This window comes from Schistocerca cancellata, chromosome 5, assembly GCF_023864275.1.
Source record: "Schistocerca cancellata isolate TAMUIC-IGC-003103 chromosome 5, iqSchCanc2.1, whole genome shotgun sequence".
NCBI lineage: Eukaryota > Metazoa > Arthropoda > Insecta > Orthoptera > Acrididae > Schistocerca > Schistocerca cancellata.
The window spans coordinates 318,621,117-318,633,191 of record NC_064630.1 but is presented as its reverse complement, the minus strand read 5'-3'; positions in this window follow the sequence as shown (position 1 = coordinate 318,633,191).

Here is a 12,075-nt window from a genome sequence, read left to right as displayed (position 1 = left end):
TGTCCGCGCGTGCGCCGTGGCGGCGGCATGGACGCTCCAAAAATAGCGCGGCCGGCCGTCGCTCACCTTTCGCCACGCCTGCCATCTAGCCGCCGCCGCGGGCAGCACTCGACGCCGCTCCACGACCACAGGGCTGCACATCCTCTACGAGCTGTTTAACGTCGGCCACTTCAACCCGTGTTGCGCTCTTTCTTCACCTCTGCGAACTGACCACCCGACAACCTCCCTTAACTATAAGTATCAGACCTACTCTAAATCTTTGTTGTTCCTGTGTTGACAGTAACTAGTGGGAACATAACATCACAGTGATCGTTACGAATGTCAACTGAAACTACAAACTGCTGTAACCAGTAACAATTTATAATTTTTTGCCCTACGCTTTTGGGAGGATTGTAACCTCCATAATGAGATGATGATTTTGTGATTTAGCACGGCCTTTAGGTACTGTGTGCACGACTCTTAAATAACATGTAGCACTGTTATTCATTATTGAAAGGTTCGTATCTAGTTGCACTTACATCTCATAAACTTTTATGTTTAAAGATTTTTTTTCAACAAAATTTCGCTGTAGTGTGAGAGGTTCAATTTTCTACAATAGTGTTAGAAAGCAAACTTCATTTTTAGCAAAAGCATTAATGCTAACTATGATGTATAACAACGGTATGTTTCGCTCTGATTTTTATTACTGTTTTCTTTTGTCCTTTAACTTCATTTGCTGACACTTCGATGTATAAAGTAAATACATTCAGTAACTGAAATTTTCTTTCACATTATGTAGTACGAACCTGCTGTTACTAGCTTTCCATATTCATTATTCTCATATTACAGGGCGAACCCTCCGAGAGAATTTAGGAAACTGTTCAGGATTGTTTTCGTATAAGGGTCGTATGACCCCCGTGATTCTAATGTCTCTGAGCACTATGGGACTTCTAAGGTCATCATCCCCTAGAACTTAGAACTATTTAAACCTAACTAACCTAAGGATATCACACACATCCATGCCCGAGGCAGGATTCGAAACTGCGACCGTAGCGGTCGCGCGGCTCCAGACTGTAGCGCCTAGAACCGCTCGGTCACCCCGGCCGGCCCCGGTGGTTCGTTACAAAATAATAATGTAATTATGATTTACTCAATTTGTTACCCCAGTTATCTTTGTTTATGGCATAATACCTTAAATTTAGCGAAAAATACTGTAAAATACGATTACGAAGTCGTATAACACGAAACACAGTGTAATGCAAGAATTCCCACACAGAAGCAACAGTACAGTGTGGTTGCAATCAAACTTTCGCTACCTCAGCCACTGTAGACCGTAAAGTAGTTCATAGGAATGGTGCTGAAATTGAGCGCTGTAGCACCTCAGGGTTTGCGTTTTTAGTAGCGTTAATCCCGTGACTTTAATGTTTGGTTCCACAATCAACGTGGGTCTGTACAAGATGACCGGGACTTTACTCACTAAGTCGTTTTGTAAAAACAACTGCAATAGTTTTCTGTTCTTCGCGAGTGTCGGCGCATTAAAGGATTACGAAGAGGCCCTGCTTTCGCATCGGGGTTTTGTGAACATGATTCGAAAGTTGGAGTTAACTGGCAATTTGTGAATCTCTCGTGTGAAGGCCGACGGCCAATTGCGCACAAATCGTTGAGGGCTGAGAATGCCGGACGCAGTATGTGTGTACAGGCTGGTGGCCGTGCGGTTCTAAGCGCTTCAGTTTGGAACCGCGTGACTGCTATGGTCGCAGGTTCGAATCCTGCCTCGGGCATGGATGTGTGTGATGTCCTTAGGTTAGCTAGGTTTAAGTAGTTCTAAGTTCTAGGCGACTGATGGCCCCAGAAATTAAGTCTCATAGTACTCAGAGCCATTTGAACCATTTTTTTTTCTACAGGCTGCGTCACGACAGCTGAAGATTCCATGGACCACCGTTCGAAAAGTGCTGCGAACTATTGCGAAATTGGATCTTTAATGCGGTCCCATGTTGTCGTGGATGGAGATGCTCGTCACATTGAGCAATATTTGTAATCTGGAACGTAAACGTGGTACGCAGTTGACAAATGTTACCCTCTCACTTGGAAATTATAATGCGTTTCTTTCAATGGTTTATTCGCTGTTCCTGTTCCGCATGTCCCTACAAATGTTTCCAGGAAGTTTAATTGTCCTGTGATTACTCTTCTTCATGGGACCCCCCTCAAGTATCGAAAGTTTAATTATAACCACCCTGTACTGTGATTTGGCTTTGCGTCCTTACGCCGCTCTTACACTGAATTCAGTGAACCCATACATCATCTGTACGTCGGGCAACTCGTCATCATGCACTGTTGTGTATCGTGTACAATTAACACTGCCGTCAAAACAAAGCCTAGACAGAACGAAGCTTTAATTAATTCAAACTAGAGGCCGAAGGGTGAAGTGGGCATTGCAGTTGTCAATAACAGGCACCTTGAGCGAATGGCACACGTTTTCTTTCCCAAGCAAGACGAACGGAGCATACCGTCAACGTTACACTACTGCTCATATATATTTTTTGTGCAATATAGATATAAAGACAAATGAGCGTAAGAAAGCAAACGAAATTACTATGTAACGTCTCATCCGAGAACGTGGGTTCGTCGTACCAAAGTACGCAGAAGATATACTTGAAAGAACATCAAAAATTTTGTCGGTGGAGATTGGTTTCACTTTGTATGTTGGCGGAACACATCCTTCTTTACATAACAGTTAAACATTTGTCCTCCTGACTCCTTTTCCTACTTCTTAGACGTTATCAAAGTCCTCTCTAGCTGCTCAATATAAAATTTATAGTTGTTTAACTTATTTCTGGAGATAAACTAAGTATGATTCATCATTTCTCATCCCGTAACAGTTCGAGACAGAGGAGCAATTGGCCACACTCATGTAGCATTTTCTGCTGCGACTGGGATGGCCGGAACAAATTTTTTATTTTCTTTATTCGATATTCGCAGCTTCTCTATTTTTCGATATAAATATAAAATTGCTAAGCAGGAAAACAATTAAGTTTTAATCAAACCAACGTGTTTAGAGACTGGCCATTCATTAGACAAATCTGTTACAAAAACCTTCAGCGCACCTTTGTCAGCTCAACATAACAAATACCAGGAGAAGACAGAGCATCTGCGACTCACTCTTGTCATTTATTTCAAGACTACTGAAAATGAGACGGCGGCAGAGAGACAATTGCTCAAGTGAACCTCTAATCGACAATAAAGAATACACACGAGGAAAAATACGACGAAAGCAGTACATTAAACCACAAAAATAAGTGAAAGAATTTTGTCACGGTTAGAGTAGTATGATATATTACACCACCATTCAGGAATTATCATTATGCACATCAATTTACGGCTATTTTGGAGGACGGAGATAGCTGTCGAAAATATTAATCGAAAATTTATATTATTTGTTCTACCGTTATCACTGCACAACAGTGTTAAACGTACTCAGTTCTTCGTGAAAACAGCAAAACTAAGAAATACATTAACCAGCAGTAAAATTGATAATATAGATCAAGTACAAGGCAGTTGTACACGAAATAAGATTGCAGATCAGTACTTGACGCGTGTCTTTGAGAAGTCAGTTTACTCTGAACTCCACACTAGGTATGGTATGGGGTGAAAGAAGACCGCAGGATGTTCCTACGGACCCAACCGCCAAGTGGTTTCTACACGTCTGACGAGCATCAACAGACGTGGTACCCTTCATTCTTCGACGCGGGTCGTCTTATTCCTTTCCACTTATGGGTGCTCGCTTTTCTGCTAGAAAGCAGCATCGAGAGTTTCCTCGGCGTGCGGCAGAACTTTGGATTCTGCAAGTATCCAATTACATGGTGAGTGGTAACAACCTTGAGCACATTACGCTGTGTAATGGCGAGGGTAAAATTATCAAGTGGAAGAGAGGTAGCAGAGGACTTGGAAGATTAGTTGATCGTAATATACAGATTGAGTCACCTAACGTTACCGCTGGATATATTTCGTAAACCACCGAACGTGAGGAGAGGGGCTAGTGTAATTGTTTAATACAAACCATACAAAAATGCACGGAAGTATGTTTTTTAACACAAACCTACGTTTTTTAAAATGGAACCACGTTAGTTTTGTTAGCACATCTGAACATATAAACAAATACGTAATCAGTGCCGTTTGTTGCATTGTAAATGTTAATTACATCCGGAGATATTGTAAACTAAAGTTGACGTTTGAACCTCCAACGTTCAGTTGCGTGTTGTAACAAACAGCTGCAACATACATAGCTTTTCTACAGAATGATCTGCCAACGTTGCTCGTAAATGTCCCACTGGAAACGCGTCGACGTATGTGGTATCAGCATGATGGTGCACCTTGTAACGGAACATATTAAAGGCTTTACTGTACCGAAGTATGCGATACCCTCCAAATTCAACCAGTTTAACGAGTATTTATGATTAAAAAAAAGTTATTGTGTATGTTAACAATGATTGCATAACATGTCTGCATAAACAGTCAACCCATTAAATTATACTGAGTAACTGACCCACACAAAAGTTTATATCACTTGATCACTGATACAGCAAATGTCATCATGTAAAAACACTAAGTTCATCTTAAATAATTAATATGAAGTACGAGAAATAGTGGCCAACTTAGGTATTTTGGATCTCCTTAAATAAAAATCACCCAGTGAAACCTATTTGTTCACTAGGAGCGTGTTCACTCAGTATTCACGTAAGCAATCCTATTTTAGACGAAAACCAATGTAATTCTTAATAATTCATGTTATTTACTTATTTATGCAAATTAGAGAAGTCAATTGTCAAACTTCTAAAAAACGGCCTTTTTGTAACAAAGAATTATTCTGTCAAGTCAACAAATCTGTCTGTCATTTTAATAACATGTTAAATTATGTCACTCGATGCAAATTAATAACTTTTCTGCACAAATTATGATAACAGATGTACATGTGACTTGTAAACTATATCTCTTTTTAGTAGTTCTTTGACAATGTTATAAATACAAGCAGCAAGAACGGTCGAGAGGCAGTCGGAATGTCACTTTGGTAAAGTGTGTTTGTGTGTTATTGTTTGAGGTGGATAAACAATGCAAAGAACATGTAACGGAAGTACTACTTTGTGTTGTGTCATGGTCTTTGGTGGACAGTGGAATTAAGATGGCCACCAGAGTAATAAATATTTGAAGTTTACATATTTGTTGGTTTCGCTCGTTCTTTATCATCAAAAGCACATAAAAAACACGGGACCTCATGTTTTTAACTCTAGACAACCAGATTTAGAGCCAGCATCAACATCGTGACACAGCAGCGATCCAGCAAGCAGCAGTGATTACTACAATGCATTTTAATGGCGCCAACCTAACATCAAGTGCTAACAAGCTCCGTAAATGGGAGTGAAATAGTGCGATTATAGCAATTAGCAATATCTACGACTAGGCGACCATTACAACCTGCACATTCCGCAATTAACACTAGGCTGACCCTTGACAGGATGTTCGACTGGCGTTTCATAGCACGGGGAGGACGCATAAATTGGCCAGCCCGTTCTCCTGATCTTACACCTCTGGACTTCTTTCTGTGGGGTACGTTAAAGGAGAATGTGTACCGTGATGTGCCTACAACCTCAGAGGATATGAAACAACGTATTGTGGCAGCCTGCGGCGACATTACGCCAGATGTACTGCGGCGTGTACGACATTCATTACGCCAGAGATTGCAATTGTGTGCAGCAAATGATGGCCACCACATTGAACATCTATTGGCCTGACATGTCGGGAAACACTCTATTCCACTCCGTAATTGAAATCGGAAACCACGTGTGTACGTGTACCTCACCCGTCATGGTAATGTACACGTGCGTCAGTGAAAAAGACCAATAAAAAAGTGTTAGCATGAGGACGTAATGTGCTGTTCCAGTCTCTTCTGTACCTAAGGTCCATCACCGTTCCCTTTGGATCCCTACGTAATTCGGTGCTCTCCGACACACACGATCGAACAGCGGAGGAGTGGTACTCAAGCGTCAACTTTAGGTTACAATATCTCCGGATGTAATTAACATTTTACAGTGCAACAAACGACACTGATTACGTATTTGTTTATACGTTCAGATGTGCTAACAAAACTAACGAGGTTCCATTTTAAAAAACGTAGGTTTGCGTTAAAAAACATACTTCCGTGCATTTTTTTATGGTTTGTATTAACCATTTACACTAGCCCCTCTCCGCACGTTCGGTCTGTGGAATCGATTCGTCAGTATTTGATGTGGTTTACGAAATAAATGCAGCGGTAACGTTGGGTGACACCCTTTATAATGTTTCTAAAAGATGTTATAAGATACATGTTTTCTTCTTTGTTCTTTTGCTTTTCGCATTTGTACATATACAACTTGTATTGGTAAATACCGTCTTTTGCAACTGTAATGAAAGTCTTACGACGAATAAACGCGTTTCGCTTAATTATAAAGCATCTTCAGTGGTTACTGCAACAGTGTGGTTTCTGCCTCTTACAATTTTTTGTTGTTAGGATCATTAACAGTTCCCATGCCTTACTTACTATTATAAACAGTGTTAATTCTGATCGATACTCATGGCCTTTTTTATGTTTACGTCATTCTTCCTGTTCTTGCACATGTGTGTGTGTACTTGCATTGCATTGCACATGTGTGTGCGTACTTCCATTGCACTAAATATATTCATTTTTCTTTGTTATGGAGGACCACTGTCATCGTTCATTTGCTATTGTGGAATGTGTTTGTGTTTTACTTCTTTTGGTAGTTGTGGCAGCACTCATAGCGCTGCCCCCCTCCCCCCCTCTTTCTCTCTCTCTGTCTCTCTCTGTCTCTCTCTCTCTCTCTCTCTCTCTCTCTCTCCCTGTGTGTGTGTGTGTGTGTGTGTGTGTGTAAACATTTTAATAGATTATAGACATCAGCAACCATATGTTTGTTTAAATTAATAAAACTTGTAGAGAAAGAACAGCGCCCTGGACAATACAAAATAGTATCACAAACTAGATCATCGACCACTGTACCATAGTAAAGCAATAATTTACACTCACAGTAGTTAGGACATGTTAGCTCTCTTCACATACACATACAAACACACACACACACACACACACACACTTACGTAGAGCGACATCACTACCAAAACAAACGAAAGACGAACAGCAGAAGAAAACACTTGAAATGGCGAGATGACAGTGGTTCTCCACAATACAGAAACGTGAACATATTTAGCGCAGTGTGCTAAATCTAACATATACATGTGGAAGAACAAGAAAAATGACGTAAACAATAAAAAATGGTAGGTAACGATAAGAATTAACAATTGTTATAGTAGTAAGCAAGGCATACGAAATGTTCATGATCGTAAGAAACAAAATTGTCTGAGAAAAGAATCCATATTGTGGCAGTGACGACGGAAGATGCTTTAGAATTAAGTGAAATGCGTTTGGTCTTTATAAGACTTTCATTAAAGTTGCAAAAGACGGTATTTAGCTTATACAACTTAAATGTTATAAGACGTGCATCAACAAAAATAAAATAAGATTAATGGAATGTAGTCGAATCACGTTATGCTGAGAGAATTAGATTAGTAATTTAGACACTAAAAGTAGTTGATGAGTTTTGCCATTCGGGAAGCGAAATATGCATATGTGTGGTTCGTATTCCCATTCGGGCTTTGAGATTTTGGTTTCCTTGAATCGCTTAAGGCACATGTAGGGATGGTTCCTTTGAAAAGGGCACAGCTAATTTCTTTGCATATCCTTTCCCAATACGAGCTTGTGCTCCATATCACCACGTTGCCTATGGAACGCCAAACTCTACATATTCCTTCCTTCCTCCGAATGAAACACTTATTAAATGTATGACTCAGGAGTACGGGTGGGTTATATTTACTGTAACTATTAAAATTACTCTTTTACTGATTCGTGTCTATTAACTAAATAATTCATTCTACGCTGGAACTTACTATAATTTTAGCGTGGTAGAGTTCAACGACACAAAAGCGAGGTTTTCGACAGCAATGCTAGAACTATTTAGTTTTATTAGAGTGTTTTCCTCCTTGCTGTTAAAGTTTTAGTAATTTAAAACAAATCAGTTACACTTGTTCCTTGTCACTGTAATAGGTAGCTCTAGAGCATCTCGCAATCTACCACGCTGTGTACGCTCAGAGTGTTATTGGCGCCTGCAGCGTCTCCGTTCCTTCAGAACGTTCCATCGCTGCCGCTCCGTGGCTCAATAATAGCGCTGTCTGGTCAGGCTGTAATTGCGGCGATCCTCCTGTAACAGATTAACAGGGGCGGACTGCTGAGGACAGAGCCGTACCACTGCGGAAGGGGCGCCAACGTTCCAACGCAGAAACAGTTACAAGTTTACAGCTCCAAGTGCGTGGTATGTTCTTCGCTGCAGAGGTGTATACGAGAGTAAAGCACAAAACAATTAGTGTCTAGATGCCTATGGTTGTCAGTGGGTGAACAGAAGACAGAAACCTAGATATTTGTTGGGATATTCTTCTGTAAGAGACGAGTGTAACAAAGTTGCAGAGTGCGATATTTGAGGCCAAACATTATGTCTTAAATCGACTGTGAGCAAACTGAGAGAACATCTGACTACACTAATGCGAACGATTTCGCTGATTTAGGTGTACTTAGAGCCTATGTTGAACCTATTACATAATCAATAGATTTTTAGAGCTAATTACTTGATTGAAATTGGAATTCATTCCTTTTTCTTCTTTTTGTGTCATCAGTCTTCTGATTGATGTGATGTGAGCCTCGCTACTTCTGTGCCGAACTTTTCATCTCAAAACGAGTACTTACATCTAGCATCCTGAATTAATTGTTGGATCCCAGTATCTGCCGTCCTCTGTTCTTTCTGGCACTATTTTTCCACATATTCCCTCTTTCGCCTATTATGAGGAGAACCGCTTCATTTCGTATTTTATCTGTTCGCTTAATTTTCAACATCCTTCTGTAGCATCACATCTCAATCGCTTCAATTATCTTATTTTACGGTTTCCCCAAAGACTATGATTCGCTTCCATAAAAAGATTTGCTCCAGAAGTATATTCTGCTTCTTATACACTGCTTGCTTCCTCTGTCAAGTGTCCACAAGTAACAGAACTCCTTCACGTTACCTACTTTATGGTCCCAAATTTTAGTGTTGTTTATCACTAATCTTACTGCAGCTGCTGGGAAAATCTTTTCTTTCGTTTATTGTTGTTTTATATTTTGTGCCCATCAGATTGTTGAGGATAGCAATTTCATCAGTAAATCTTATCATTCATAACTCTTCACTCCGAATTTCTTTCACTCCCGTCATTGCTCATTTGATGCACAGATTGGAGAGTAGAGGTAAAACAGTGCATCCCTGTCATACACCTTTTTTAATCTGAGTACATAATTCTTGGTATTTCATTTTTATTCTTCCTTCTTGCTTCCAGTGCGTGTCGTATATATTTCATCTCTCTTTACATGCTAAATTACCCGAAAAATGTCATTTACTTTCTCTGTCTCCTCATCTCTGTTTGTGACGTCGGCGAGTATATTTGAAATATTGCTATTCGTGTTGGATTTCTGTAGATTCCTGAACTGTTCAAAGCATTTAACATTCTACTGTACCTTTCTATTCATAACGAATCCTACTCCATTTACACTATTTTCCGCTGCTGTTGACTGTAACCCAGACTCATCCAACGTTAAATCCTTATCCTGATTCCATTTCACTTCACTTGCCTCCACTATACCCCTAAATTGAACCTCGCGTATCTTTTTCCAGACTTTTTAGGTTCGCTGTCTCTTTCTGGCTTGCAATATCCCAAGCTCCGATTCTTAGCATGGTACTCTTTCGCTTGTCTTCCTGTCGTTTACTGATGGTCACGTTCCTGTTCAAATCCTCCCCTTGATACCTGGTTGGGGGACTAAACCGAAATCTTTTGCCAATGGAGAGATTATCACGACACCCATCACTCGTAGTTAGTAGTTTTGCCCATTCGTCCTTTCAGACAACTGTTACAGAGTCTAATACTGCCGGCTGCTGTGGCCGAGCGGTTCTAGGCGCTTCAGTTCGGAACAGCGCTGCTGCTACGGTCGCAGGTTCGAATCCTACCTCGGGCATGGCTGTGTGTGATGTCCTTAGGTTAGCTGGGTTTAAGTGGTTCTAGGCCTAGGGGACTGATGACCTCAGATGTTAAGTCCCATAGTGCTTAGAGCTATTTAAACCATTTTGTGTCTAAAACATGACGCGGAGTAGGCAAGAGGGCGCGCGCTGCCCCCCATAGCGGCCAGAACGCGGTGCCGAAGCCGGGCTGCTCGTGCTTTGGGGCCGTCCATCAGAGAGCGGTAATGGCCGCCGTTTCCGCAAGCGCCACCGCGCCTGGGGCTCCCTCGCCAGCCACGCTTCGCACTTCTGCAGCTCATTATTATTGCCCGTGACGTCAACCCCACACAGCCCTGCGCCCCTCCGCACACAACACAGCTATGGAGCTCTACTGAGTCGGTATAGGAACACCACAACGTTCACTGTTACATCATGAGTGGCAAATGTGCGTTACGATTCTAGCGAAATGTGGTATAACCGAAGATGTAAAACGATACTGTTGTCCCTCACCAAACTAAATCAGTTCTTCTCGATATTACTGAAGACGTGATTTCTCAGGGAACTGCGATCACATTGATGAAGCAAAACATTACGGACGATGCCTAACGTGAGCTACAGCGATGCTTGTCCGCCGCTCGTGGTCTCGCGGTAGCGTTCTCGCTTCCCGAGCACGGGGTCCCGGGTTCGATTCCCGGCGGGGTCAGGGATTTTCACCTGCCTCGAGATGACTGGGTGTTTGTGTTGTCCTCATCATTTCATCATCATCCAGGAAAGTGGCGAAATTGGACTGAGCAAAGATTGGATAATTGTACGGGCGCTGATAACCACGCAGTTGAGCGCCCCACAAACCAAACATCATCATCAACAGCGATGCTTGGTTACACTGGGGTCACGTACGCTGTGAAGAAGGTGTGTAAGTGGCCGACATAAGCGAGCTGACAAAGGGCAGATTTTTATGGCCGGCGTCTGGGAACGAGTAAATCAGGAACGGAGAATCTGGTCTGTTGTTCGGACGCTACTGTCGTCAGCATTAATGGAAATTGGTTATCGGGTGGTGAAACAATAACTACATTTACATCTACATGGATACTCCGCAAATCACATTTAAGTGCCTCGCAGACGGTTCATCGAACCAACTTCACACGTCTCTATTATTCCAATCTCGTACAGCGAACGGATAGAATGAACACCTATATCTTTCCGCGCGAACTCTGATTTCCCTTATTTTATCGTGGTGATCGTTCCTCCCTATGTAGGTCGATGTCAACAGAGAGGGGAAAGTTGGTTATTGGAATTTCGTGAGAAGATTCCGTAGCAACGAAAAACGCCTTTCTTTGAGTGATTTCCAGCCCAAATCCTGCATCATTTCTGTGACACACTCTCTCATCTATTGCGATAAAACAAAACGTGCTGCCTTTCTTTGAACTTTTTCGATGTACTCCGTCAGTCCTATCTGGTAAGGATCCACCATCGCGCAGCAGCATTCTAAAAGAGGACGGAGAAGAGTAGTGTAGGCACTCTCCTTAGTAGGTCTGTTACATTCTCTGTGTCCTGCCAATAAAACGCAATCTTCGGTCAGCCTTCCCCACAACATTTTCTATGTGTTCCTTCCAATTTAAGTTGTTCGTAATTGTAATACCTAGGTATTCAGTTGAAATTACGGTTTTTAGATTAGACTGATTTATCGTGTGGATGACCTCACAGTTTTCGTTATTTAGGTACAACTGCCACTTTTCGCACCATTCAGATATCTTTTCTAAATCGTTTTGCAGTTTGTTTCGATCATCTGATGACTTAATTAGTCGATAAACGACAGCGTCATCTGCAAACAACCTAAGACGACTACTCAGATTGTCTCCCAAATCGATTATATAGATAAGGAACAGCAAAGGGCCTATAACACAATCTTGGGAACGCCAGAAATCACTTCTGTTTTACTCGATGACTTTGGGTCAGTAACTACGAACTGTGACCTCTC